Source organism: Papaver somniferum, unplaced genomic scaffold (assembly GCF_003573695.1).
Source record: "Papaver somniferum cultivar HN1 unplaced genomic scaffold, ASM357369v1 unplaced-scaffold_70, whole genome shotgun sequence".
Lineage (NCBI taxonomy): Eukaryota > Viridiplantae > Streptophyta > Magnoliopsida > Ranunculales > Papaveraceae > Papaver > Papaver somniferum.
The window spans coordinates 554,131-567,112 of record NW_020649860.1 but is presented as its reverse complement, the minus strand read 5'-3'; the positions used below and the strand labels follow the sequence as shown (position 1 = coordinate 567,112).

General features: G+C 34.2%; 1 long non-coding RNA gene across 6 annotated transcripts; it reads right to left on the bottom strand.

Moving 5' to 3' along the window:
- Positions 1–6,216: 6,216 nt before the first annotated feature.
- LOC113344047 lies at positions 6,217–12,004 on the bottom strand. 6 transcript variants are annotated; one of them, XR_003357582.1, is made up of 11 exons: positions 11,505–12,004; positions 10,898–11,132; positions 10,627–10,804; positions 9,984–10,094; positions 9,459–9,597; positions 8,992–9,037; positions 8,635–8,879; positions 8,323–8,555; positions 7,695–7,771; positions 6,789–7,133; positions 6,217–6,667 (listed from the first exon to the last, which is right to left on the bottom strand). It is a non-coding gene; the product is annotated as an uncharacterized LOC113344047 (long non-coding RNA). The 6 variants fall into 6 exon arrangements; XR_003357577.1 differs by having other exon boundaries at positions 10,627–11,132; XR_003357580.1 differs by lacking the exon at positions 7,695–7,771 and having other exon boundaries at positions 10,627–11,132.
- Positions 12,005–12,982: the final 978 nt, after the last annotated feature.

Below are 12,982 nucleotides of genomic sequence, written 5' to 3'. Positions count from 1 at the left end.
AAGATTGAGGTCCGAATCTTTGAGAAAGAGTCAATGGATAGGTTTATAGAGAAAGAGTCAGTTTGGTTCCTTCGTGACTACCAATCTTTGATAACAAAGTCTTCTATTTTTCACCATACCGCGAGTTTCTCACGTACGAGAGTCCTTTTCAACCGTCTAATGACTACTCCATCTGGAGCTTTCCGACCTTCGGATCGGATCTATATTAAACGTCGTCCGTCTGATAGCCTTGGATATCATGGAGACAAATACCATACCTTTTTATAACAATGACTAGGCATCACCGGGGCCCCGGCTCAACCTTTGGTTAGTTTTATACGTCATGTGATCTTCGGTATCCATCATAAGGTTTCTAGCTTAATATATTCCGTGAAAATATTTTAAAATATCATTAATATGATTCTTTATCCAGGTATTTCCACTGATATAGTCTGTTTTATCTTATCTAGATATCACCAGTGGTGATTTCCTAAAACAAAATCCTTTGTGCCTTTTTTATTTGTTGATTCAAGGATATTAAATGGTGACGACTGATTAAACGTGAACATCACATGTGCTAGTTGACAGTCAAAATATAATGCGGCTTAGGCTGATGATGTTGAGCGTTTTATCTAACAACTTAGTACATGCAAGATTAAGCATGGTTTGAAGCAATAAGCCCAAATTTTTTAATAAAGCAATTCAGAAAATCTATTACGAAAAATAAACAACCTGATATGCATAAGAATTTAAATTACCAAATCAATAATAATGTAAATGATACTAATATCATTGTAGTACAATAGTAAAATCTTACCACGAATTGAAGCTCGAAAGCTGATCAACCCATGTCTAAGAATTTTTACTGCTAAATCTGAACTAACCTATTTTTCAAATTTAGGCAATAAAGTAAAATAAATTGATTTTAATTGAGAATGGAAATTAGGTTTTAAAAAGGAATAATGGCAAATATACCTCTAATCTTTGTTTAATGGATGAAATTGTTTCTTATATTATATAGATAATGATAATAGTGGAATCGTGATCCAGTTGAACCTCTTTCAAGGTAGAATCGTGAGAGAGGTTTAAGGAAAACATAATAATATGGTAGATAATTAGATTAATAATGCAAAATCTATTGGAGTTGTTCAAGCAATTATTAATGTCTTTTGACTCAACCAAAAACCTAGTGAACCACACCATAATATGACCAATATAATCTGGAGTTAAAACATACCTTCACCACAAATGCTAACTGATTAAGATAAGAAAAAGAAATTGTTTCATTAAAAACTACTCCCAAAAGTGAATAAATATGTTTTTGACCCTTCTATGAATTTCAAGCTTCTCTCTTTTGGAAAATTATATATAATTTCCCTTTAATACAATTTCTACATCTCCATGACAATTCTTGGGGCAACCGAGTTAATATCAATATTTATTTATTGCATTTTTCTGGTTATTCAGTGTGAATTTATTTATTTTTCGAAGTAATTAATAAGAGGATGCAATCCATTCCCTAAAACCTAACTAACAATTGATCTTAACCTTTAATTTTTTCCATGCTCTAACCCTACTTTGAGATTTTATCGATACCCCATAGTATTTACCATCAATTTTAATATTGACATGAATATATATATATATATACTACCCTTCTCTAAACAATCATTACATAAGTATACTCAAAAGATAGGAATTTCTCCAAGATACTTCTTGGTGCTCCAGTTAATATTAATGTTTATATTTATTTATGGAATTAATTTGTTTGTTATTCGGGGTGTATATATTTATATGTGGAAATGATTAATAAGCACTCGAAATAATTTCTTTCCTCATACATAACTTATATTATTACAACCGTTGGATCATCATCCTAGCGTGGGGGTGTAATAGTGTAGCCAAAATCGCTCTCCAAGGCCGATTACTCGCCGAGTAATCGCTACAGGCTATTTGACCGAGGAGATTTCCAATTCCAAGTCATTTCCTATTTTTGGCGATTAAGGCGGACAATTTTGCTGAGTTGGACCGATTTTTGAGCAAAGCGAGTTAACGATTTTTTTTCGAGTTGGACTTGCATGCATTAAAATCAGAAAACAAAAAATTTGTAACCTTTAGATGAGAGTTATCAAATAAAAAAACTTATGAATACATGATAAATATGTTAAATATAACAATATTAATTATAAATCATGGAAACTTCTGAATAATTACACACTTAAGTATATGATAGTGTTAAAATTTTAATTTTAATTAGGTACAAATCATGAGTTATGAACAACAACATATAAGTCCTTAACAAATAAATTCTGAGTATTAGACCGATTTTTAGTGATTTCCAAGTCCGAACTTATTGGTTCTCGCTCCAAGCTCCCCAACCGAGTAGGACCGAGGAACTATTTCGACTTCTTTAGGGTGTATCTAGACATTCTGTTTTATCCCCAAAAAAATACAATCTTTCTTTAACTTTCATATTAGTTTCAGATAACATGGTATTCTTTCTTTCAGCACTTCGAGTCATATATTTCGAATCCTCAATTATGCATTCCATATTTATGATTTTGGAATTTATCATGCTCTGCTTCTCGTGACTTGCTTTAGTGAAGCCTTTGCAGCTGTAACTAAACTGCAACATGTTTTCAGCTGCTTTTCTAACATGTCTAAGTTTTGCATATTAACATCGCTCTTCAATAAACCTAACTCTTCATTAAGTTCCAAGTTAGTCTCTAATAACAACTGGTCATATGTGGCTTCAATGTTTTGTACTTAATTTACTTTCTACTTCAGATATATTTAACTTTGAATCCTCAATTTGGTTCTTCATTTCAGACTTTCAGTGATTTCATCACAAAAATCATGGTCATAGACTCATAGGCATATGTTCTTGACATTCGTACCGGAAGCTTTCGCATTTTTCAGCTTAGTAATATTTTTTTTATTTCTCAAACATATGTGCTTTAACCTTCAAAGCGTGGGGACTTCCATATCGGCACAATTATATCTAGCTTCAGCTTCCTTCAAGATAATTTTTGAAGTGTTAGTATGTGTTATCAAGTTCAGACCTATTCATTTTTAGGGTACTCAACTGCTCCGCCATCTTTGAATTGACGAAGTTTAAGTCGTCATGGTTTGCTTTTATATCCTCATCAGTAGTACTGCGGTAGTTTCTGCCTCAAACACCCTCTCAAAACTAACATATATTGCTTGCTTTATAAAGAATACTCCACGTTATGCAGAGTAGAGGTTTCTTCATAATTGTTCTTCTTTATTTCTTAAATCTGACAAATTATTATATAACTTGTTTTCCAGAAAATTTTCCAACATTCTCAAATAAGTCTTTGTTATTCGGCGGTTTACATGTTTAAAACTCTATACCTCCTCGGATCAACTTCTCAAAAAGTACTGAGAAAATGATTTATCTGGATCTATCGACTATAAATGATTGATGGTAAGAAGATAGTCAATTTATGACCGAGAATGATTGTTGATGTTTCCAAATGGATTGGATATTAAACAGAATGAAGCAAACAACAGATGCAGACAATTTATATAAAAAATATAATATGAAACGACAATCGGCGCATTTGTTATAATATAAAATTTCTTGAAGCGGTTTTCATGCTAAACTATATACTTCAGCAGGGTGGCCGTAAATTTTCACAATTTTTTATCTCAACAGTGGGACCAAGAGTCCTAAGTGGCAGAACGCAATATTTACATCAATTACCACAAAACCCTAAAATATCTATTAGGATGTTGTTATTATTTTGCAGATCACTTGCATCACAGTTGACCAACCTATACCTATTATCATAAATTTATTAAGGTCTACGAAATAATAACATTATGACACTGCATTTTCAGTTTCTATGTAAGGTCTTTTTTACTTCTTCTTGAATAATGATTATAATTTCACATATTTATTAAATTGATGTATATAAGTAACAGACGAAGATAAAGATCCCCCTATGTGATACATTTATAGAAGTGTCCAACAACTTTTCAAGATTTTAGCCGCATATAACCAAAGGTTTCATCACCCTTATTTAGTTTATTTTTTTTTAATTTCTCCCAATATATTATTGTCACACTATGTGTAATTTTACTTCACCAAACAAAAACAACGTTTATGTGAATGCAATAATGTTGCAGTTGTTGCACTTCTCGCTCCCAATTAAACACAGTCAGTAAAAATTAAACAATAAAGACTGTCACACATGAAAAATATTTTTAACTACTAAATTTCTTCTTCGTTCATTCGAAATTCTTCATTCTCACAATATATAAATGAGACATCGTATAGCGGAACACATTAAAAAATATGATACAATATTTATTCCATTAGTAAATTTAGATAAACACCTTATAGCATTGATAAATCAAGTGGGTAACATAATCCATTTTTTAACATTCTATCAAACATGAGGTTTCATGTCAGGCAGAGTATAAAAGAAATGTTAAAAGTATAAACTGAAATTCGTATATTTGTTACTGTGAATGTCTAGTCGATTTCACAATTACCTATCATTTCTACATCTATGTAGTACTTATAATACATATCGCGTGGGAACTTTATTTTAAGAAATATTAACCTCAATTTTTTCTCATCATATCACACAAACACATACAGGTGTAGGTTTTGGACCTTAATAGCTTCTTTGGATAGCAGAAGCAGAAGTCAGAAGCAAAATGTTCTTGCTTCACAAAAAGTTAAATTTTTTGCTTCTAAAAGTCGTTCTGAAATTACGCACCCAAACTAACTTCTAATATTTTTGTTTTCAACAGTTAAAAAACAACTTCTTGTATGGTATCCAAACAGATTATAAGTCGCGGTAATAAAAAACGGAGATTCGTAATCTCATGGTCCGCTCATGTTGCTTGCGAACGGAAACCAAAATCCATTTTTCTATCTTATAAAAGGAGATTCTTTGTTATTCTCGATATGATTTGGAATATCTGACGGACTCATTTGACAAAATTTATGAGCATAAATGTTTTTACTTTCATCCATAATTTATATATTAAATAATTTTAAATATAATACATAAAGATATCACTATCTAAAAACACTTCTCTCCCCCAAAGAGCTCAAATAGATTTAAGAGTACCTTAAAACTAATAAATCAATTTACTTGCAGGTGACACTATTGTGGTTAATATGTTCATAAATATTATCAATCTATGTGCTCAACTTCTGTGCCATTTTTCTAGCTAATTAATCTTCTTGCAAAAACCTTCATGTAGATCGATTTTTCTGTTTTTTTTTTTTTGAAAGTTAATATATTGAAGAAAACAGAAATTACATGAGGCTATTAGATCCTTAACCTTAACGGCGCGCTCGTTTCAAGTTTTCAGAAGGTCAGGAATTGGATTCCGACAGAATGACCCCCACTCCTTCGAACCGAACGGACATAAAAATTTCAGAATCGGATTCCTATGGAATCTAATTCCATGAAATACTTCTTTTCCATTATAGCGACTCAACGATGGTATGTAATTCAATTCTGGATGAATGACAGGGAATTGATTTAAAATGACTCTGTTACCCCTTCTAACAAAATAAAATTTCTTCTCTCCTTCGTCTTCTCAAATCGAATTCTGACGGTTGAGAGTGGAAAAAAAACCGGAGACATGGAGATCTTCAATGGTTTATCAACTTTTTAATCCTAATCGCATCTTATCTAACCCTAAAATTAGTAAAGAAATTGCTTGAATAGAATCCACCAATCTTTTTAATCCTAATCGCATCTTATCTAACCCTTAAAGAAATTACTCGTTCAAATGAATTTTAACCTAACTCTTATGATTGGGTTAATTCTGAAACTGAAATTGTAATCGTTATCGTCTTTTCTTTGGACTGGGTCCAAAAGAAGGCACAATTTTTTTTCGTCTGATGATTTGTATTTTCATGGCGGATCTGAGTTTTTAAATCTGAAACAGAGATTGGCTTTTAAGGCATCTAATAAAATTAGTTTACCCTATAATTCGATTAGTTCAACCGAACAATAATTTTTTGAAATAGGAATCCTTTCCCTAGAATCTGATTCCTAGAATTGGTTTCCCCCGTAATTGAATCCCCAGCCAGTGAAAAACTTGAAACGAACACGCCCTAATTGCAATAAATGGTCAACCCGACTTGATGTGTTAAAGTTTTTTTTTTTTTCATTTTTTTTTTAAAATACGAAAACTGAGATTGATTAGATGAAAGAATTACATCGGTTCATCCCAACATATGAATCACCGAAAAGAAAAAAAAACTTCCAACATACTGACCTCCAGAAGGAAGTGCTGAGAAAAAAATATTGGTTTTTGTTTGACAGAGAAAATACAGACATGAAAAGTTTTCTGCATGTGTATACCTATGTATACGGAATGCATATAACGTTTTGGCTTAGTCATACAGCTATGCCATCTGTGGGAGTCGAACCCACAACTACATGGTAAACACCATGAGCCATTTGAGCTAAGACAACAAATATAATTGTTTGCTCATGAACGGATAGCCAGAAGAGTACCTAACACCCTGCTTCATATGCACATATAACCCTGCTTCATATGCATTCTCAGCCTCTTCCATGGGGTTCTTCAGATGAATATGCATGCTCAGCCTCTTCACGTATTTCTGTTGGTTTCTTCAGATGATATGTAGTCAAAAGGGAGATGCGGCATTATAGCTATATATATCAGGCTGACATACCAAAAGGAAAGAAAATTAGGACCCAAAAAACTTCTCAAACATCCATTCAATAAATCAAAAAGAACAAATCAGACCCAAAAATGTTCCAACTGTGAAAAGGGTCGAAACCAACCTAAGCTGAGAAATGCAGCATCCACTTTTTTACACAACTATTAGAGTCTACAAGGAACTCTTCAGACTGGACAACAGACTTCAACAAACTAATGCAACACCCGTTTCTCATCCTTAAAATGCACCTTTGATAGATCTTACAAAGATGGATAAAATCTTAAAAGCCAAAAGTAAGCTTTTACATAATTTAGATGCAGTCGTAGTAAAATTGAGCATTTTGATGTACATCGTAGATATCTCGGATGGCAGTTGAAGGGATAACACTATGCAGAAGACTTTCCTTCCATATCAACATCATCCAGTGGCCTCAACAATGTTTTTGAATCAACGTTAGTGTCATTTAGTCCTGAAAAAGATCCAACAGAGTGAATTTAAGTACTCAACCATATTCTAAATAACATCAACAGAAGGTCCTGCAGAATAATGTTGCATATGCACAGTATCTAATTTTCGCAATCAAATTAGATAACCTATGGTAGTCAGCAATACCATGAAATATAGAAAGCCAAAAGTCATTATACATCTCTACCAAAAATGATCTAAAACCCCTAATATAAATAAATTAAACCATTCTTTAGAAAGAACAGGCCAAAATAAAATAAACTAATTGATGCTAGCTAAAGGAATTTTTAGTGAAGATCAAAAGCAATGAATATAACAGAGGCTAACCTCATTAATCAATTGTGAAGAACTTATATACCATAGGGCAATTCAAGTCGTGACTCGTGAGCACTTTCATCTTTAATGGCAAAAATTGCGGAGAATTGGGGGTTTTAGATTTATCATCAAAGCCATTCAAGTGCAATAAAAACCCTACCTATAAACTCGTGGTGTTTTACAGTAAAACCCTAGTAGCATTAACTTATAATCAGCTGCAAGATCAAAATAGAGACAAAAACACACTTACTTGGAAATAGCACAGCTAATTGTACAAGAGTCAGTCAAGAAGAGGACTGCATCTGTGCTCTTTGCTCTAAATAACAACTGAGTATAACATATTAAATCAATGGCAGGACTGCGGGAATAAGGAATGCATAACTGAAAGAAGAAATACATGCTTATGGTAATGGAGATGATAGGAGTGGAGATTGGTCTATTATTCGCTTCTAAAAAACTGAACAACAAATAATGTCAGACTCCAAATGAAAATAAAAAATAACAACTTGCTTAAGACGCATTAAGATAAGATTAAGATAAGAAATGATCAAATGACACTGTGTATATCATTTGAAATTCTTAGGAGCTAAAGAGTTGGATATGAGTTGAATTATAGAAATACAATGAAGTGTCCAGCAAAAATTGGAGAAGAGAATCCAGAGTATGCACAACTCAAAATGTTACTGAAGATTACACATATTCAGCAAGTACTTTTTGATCCTGAACAACACTAAACATATACTGGTACGGATAACTATTAAACTGCACACACCCAAAATCTCTCTGAAGTGTCACTTGTGTAGATCAAAAATCGACTTTGGGGATAACTAATTTAGCTAAATACCATTGAAATCTGAAGACAAAAGAGAAGAAAATACCTGGGTGGAGAAATTTAGTTTCCCAATTAGAGTAAATTAGATTGAAGTTCTTCAATCTCAGGCATCATCTCCCCCTCGAATTTGAAGTGCATATCGGATTTAAAAAGAAGTAAATATTCACCATCCTTCGCTTTCTCAGCCCTTCCCTTCCTGTTCCCTCCCGTAGAAAGGGTAAGAGCAGCAACCTGTTGTTGCTAGTAAGAAGACGGATCTTTGTGACTGCGCCATCGAGTCTGTCAAAAATGATAATTGATGTTAGTTTAGAAGCTTCATCAGGGAATAAATAAAATGAGACAGTCTGCGTTTACTTACATTCAACTAAAACAGGCCTGGTGGTGGCAATGGTGACTGAGGCTAATGATTCTTAATTCTCGTTAGAAAAACTCAGACAACCCAACACAACTTCAGATCATGTAATTAATTTTAGCATGTTGAAGTTATTCATGTGAACCCGTGAGTTAACTGGTTGGACCCCAAACAGAAACTTTGATGGTGTCGATGGTGCCTTCGAGTGCGCTGAGTGTTTAGGCTAATAATTGTGTCAACTTTTGGTATACCTACAAACAAAGGGAGAATAAATTCAAGAAAGCTAAAACCAAAAAGCAATAAAACGATATGAATTATAGCAGTTTGAAGGTAAACAGAATAAATCATCTTATTACTGGTTACCTCGGTTGCCAAACGTTTCAAAAAATCGCAACTGATCCAAAATAAACTGCAAATACACCGACCAGAAGTTAGCATACCAATAAAACCTCTGCAGACACCAAAAATTTCCAGTATGCACTACACTACACGGCTAAAAATGGCAAACCGTTAGACACTGGGATGTGAAATTAGTAAGAGATTTTTTGGAAAACTTAGACTGGTTTCCATTATACAATTAGGTGGTCAGCTAGTGATATACCTATAAAACAAAGAAAGATATATTAGAGGATTTTTTTTTCAACAAAACTTAGACTTGCACTATAGTTACAATGGGTAGTCAACAGACAGACAACCCCTCCAAATAATGTTGGCATATCAAGTAGTTGTTGAGATTAGTCTTAATATTTCCACTGAGCAACCCCTAATTAGTATTCCTTAGCATATTGTTAAATTGTTGGAATAAAAGCACCCACATTGGGCAAACTCACCTGAACAACTCGTTCCGTGTATTTTGACAGCCCCGATTGCGACATCAGCTGTTTCTGTGGATATTACAACATTGAAATGAATTGGAGTTTTCTTCACCACATCAGTTGTTTTTGTGGATATTACATCATGTAACAAGACCTACAAATCCAAAAACGAACAAATCAGATTAATCTTAATCAAAAGAAGTCCTGGCCAAGCATAATTAAGTGAACTAATGGTGTAAAAGTAGTTCATTAGCGCTGACAGATAAATAAGCTTAATGAGATAAATACACCGAGCTGTGTGTGCATAAGAAGACAAATGATCAATTCCACAGCTAACTTACAGAACTGGAGTTCTACAAATGTCTTTGAAGATAGTTTAGTGCGGCATTGGTCTATTCTTCTAATGGTCTATTCTTCTATCAAGGCTGCCTGAGCACAAAATTTTATTTGCGCATGTACTGCTTCTCATAATTCTTATGAATTTATTTATGTTACATGTAGTAGAGTTTAACTGGAATTACTAACAATGGCGAGCTATACCTGATGAAGGAGTAGTGGGAGAAGGCAGAGGTCTGATAAACTTCACTTTCTGAAAGCAATTGCTTAATAGATTATTGTGAACATTGCTTTTCTTTTATCAGAATGAAGGATCTGCAGTGGGTAAGACCAACCTTTTGATTTGAGAATCAAAACAACATCCATGCATATTACAAACTACTCAATTAAATTCTTTTGGGCTTTACGGCAAGTAGATAACAAAAATGTAGACTAAGATATTCACCACACTTAAAAGACGAAGTCTATAAAGATTTTAATTTCACCACACACAACATAGGCGACTACAAAACAATAATCTCCACTACTGCTTTTATACGCGATTATGGAAAATATTTGGTGTAAGAGAGAGTTACTGAATCTCAAATTGATGTCTTGATCTTGGATCGAAGTTTACAACCTCTGAAAGGAATAAATATTTAAATCCTGTCTTTTTCTCTGCTAAAGATGTAAAAAAATGTATAGCATGTCAACATCCTATACTTCAAATATTCAACTCTGAATAATTTTAAATAAGTTGTTAACAGAACAACGCCTACCATATCTGATAAAACAGAACAACAATGACCTAAACCATATTCGGATATGGATAAATAACAGACGTCTATGAGGGATATACAAATCTCACCCGTGAGCTAGGTGTTGCCGATCCTTTAGTAGATCCTCCAAATTTGTAAAACAGAATTTGTTGCAAGGGATGTCAATTGAATTAAGCGTGAGAGGTTTAACCTTTGTGTAGAGCTTGAAGTTGGCACTTTTTCATTCTTTGCGGGACAAAAGCAAGGCTTTGCAGATGGATGGTTCAACTGGTCAATGATACACTTCAAACTTCCTGATAAGGTTCTTAGGTACCAACACATGAACATCAATTAGGTAAGGATACATGATAGAGATTTTACCAAGCTTCACTTGTTGACTATTACTTAAAAGAAGCTGTGTTCTTTTTTGCTTCAGTAGCTAAATCTTCTTTGAGTACATCTTGGCTCCTTTCCAAGTCCAAAACAGGCAGCTGCTAGTAAATATGACATTGTTGCTCACATGGGAGAAATGACTTGGGATTGAACTGCATCTTTAAGTCACTTAGGTGATAACATAGACAACATCATGCCCAAACTGTAGGACAAACCACAGTCCCTGCATAAATGAATCGCAAAGGACAATTGTATGAAGTTAGTTCAGAAATATATTTTAGATTTCAGATCTAAAATGGCAAAATCTGGATTCCTCTTTCTGGAATTTGCAACCTCCATGATTCTGAACTGCAAGTCGGGGTTATGTTCTAATGAAGCATGTGTAGGGGGTACAATACTATAAAGAACTTCATATGAGAGTGAAAATGAATAGAGAACAATAACGTATAAACAGCTTTGGACTGCAGATGAAAAAACAACGCAATATAAAAAGAATTCGAACAGTATCAAAAGTTGCTGGTGGAGTATCAACGCAATATGAAAATCAATATGAACACCAAAAAGGGATAAAATTTCAACACAGAGAGAGAGTTACCTCGGCAGGAATCAAAAGTTGATGGTGGAGTTGAAATTACTATTGCAGGTGCAAAAGGTGGAGGAGTAGGAATAACATCATCAGCAGCAACAGTTGTTGGCTGAGACGTAAAGGCACAAAACCCTAGAATTTGCTAAACCCAGAAAACCCCCAATTTGGAAAAACACTAATTTTGCCTAAACCTAATACACTCTAAATTGCAACAATGTTACGAGTTTTATCAGGATCCACAAACAGGAGGAAATTCCCAATTCGAAATAACAACGAATCAAAAACCCTAGATATCACATGAGAAAATTGACAAATTAGGTAATGATACGATCATATAGGCTTTCTCTAGATTATCTTCTGAGAAGGATTTGTTTCTGCAACTACATCACCTTTGGAGGATTATCTTCGAGACTCAGCCCACTTTGAAGCACTACATCACCTTCTACCATGTTAACACTTACGGATCAAAGTGGTTTCAGAGAAGCAAAAATAGAAAAGAGGTGCTTGAAATCTTGAGAAAATAAACACAACAACAATTCCCTCCCATCCCGCTCGGATTATGATGTGGCCGGGCCACGTACATTTTTTTGTAGGTGGCCCCTCTTCATATTTTGACACGTACTTATATTAAAAATTCGGTCCCTCTAAATTTCCGTAATTGTTTTATCTTTTTGAGAAAAAGTAGGAAGTTAAGAAAAAAAAGTTAGGTTATAACCTGTTTTGAAGAACAAAAAGACAATGTGTCATTATTTAAAGATGGGCCACATACTTGAATGATGTGACCCGACCACATCGTAACCGCACCGCTCCCATTCCCGATTTCGTTGACCGACATCCCACCCACTTATCATTACCGAAGTCTTTCCCAGCCGTCCATTGAAAAACTCCATCCGGAGATTCTCCACCTTCGGGTGATGGCCCTCATTAAACGTCGCCCGTCTGATAGCCCTGGCTATCATGGACGTAAACGTCATACGATATCATTTTTAACATAAACTTAATCCAAAATCTTAAATAGTATATCCATATATAAAGATACAAATCTGTTTAATGTTTTTCAAAAAAAATTCGTCTACAGGATTAACATCAGACAAGAAACTTGTCGGGAGCCTAACCACAAACTGTGCTCCAACCCCTTTTTGAACTACCACACTTAACCTATGGAAAAGGAAATCCCCAATACGCACATTAGCGTCATGGCTAGCCATGTAGTTGCGAAGACGTTTAATGAAGCCCGTCGTTGCGACTCCAAGCTCACTAAGAGTAGTAAAAGCCAAAGCTTCAAATCCATAGCCTTGAGAGGTGCACTTGTCTAAGTACTTGGTGTTCTTACGAGCAACCGCATCCTAGCTCCAAAGCACGGTTATTACCTCCTGCAAAGGGAGAAACAATAGTCACATCCAGACAAACATCACGACCACTATCCCAGTTGAGTACCAGAATATCCGCAGGTTTCCAATTAATCTTCATTACCTTTTTTAATAAAA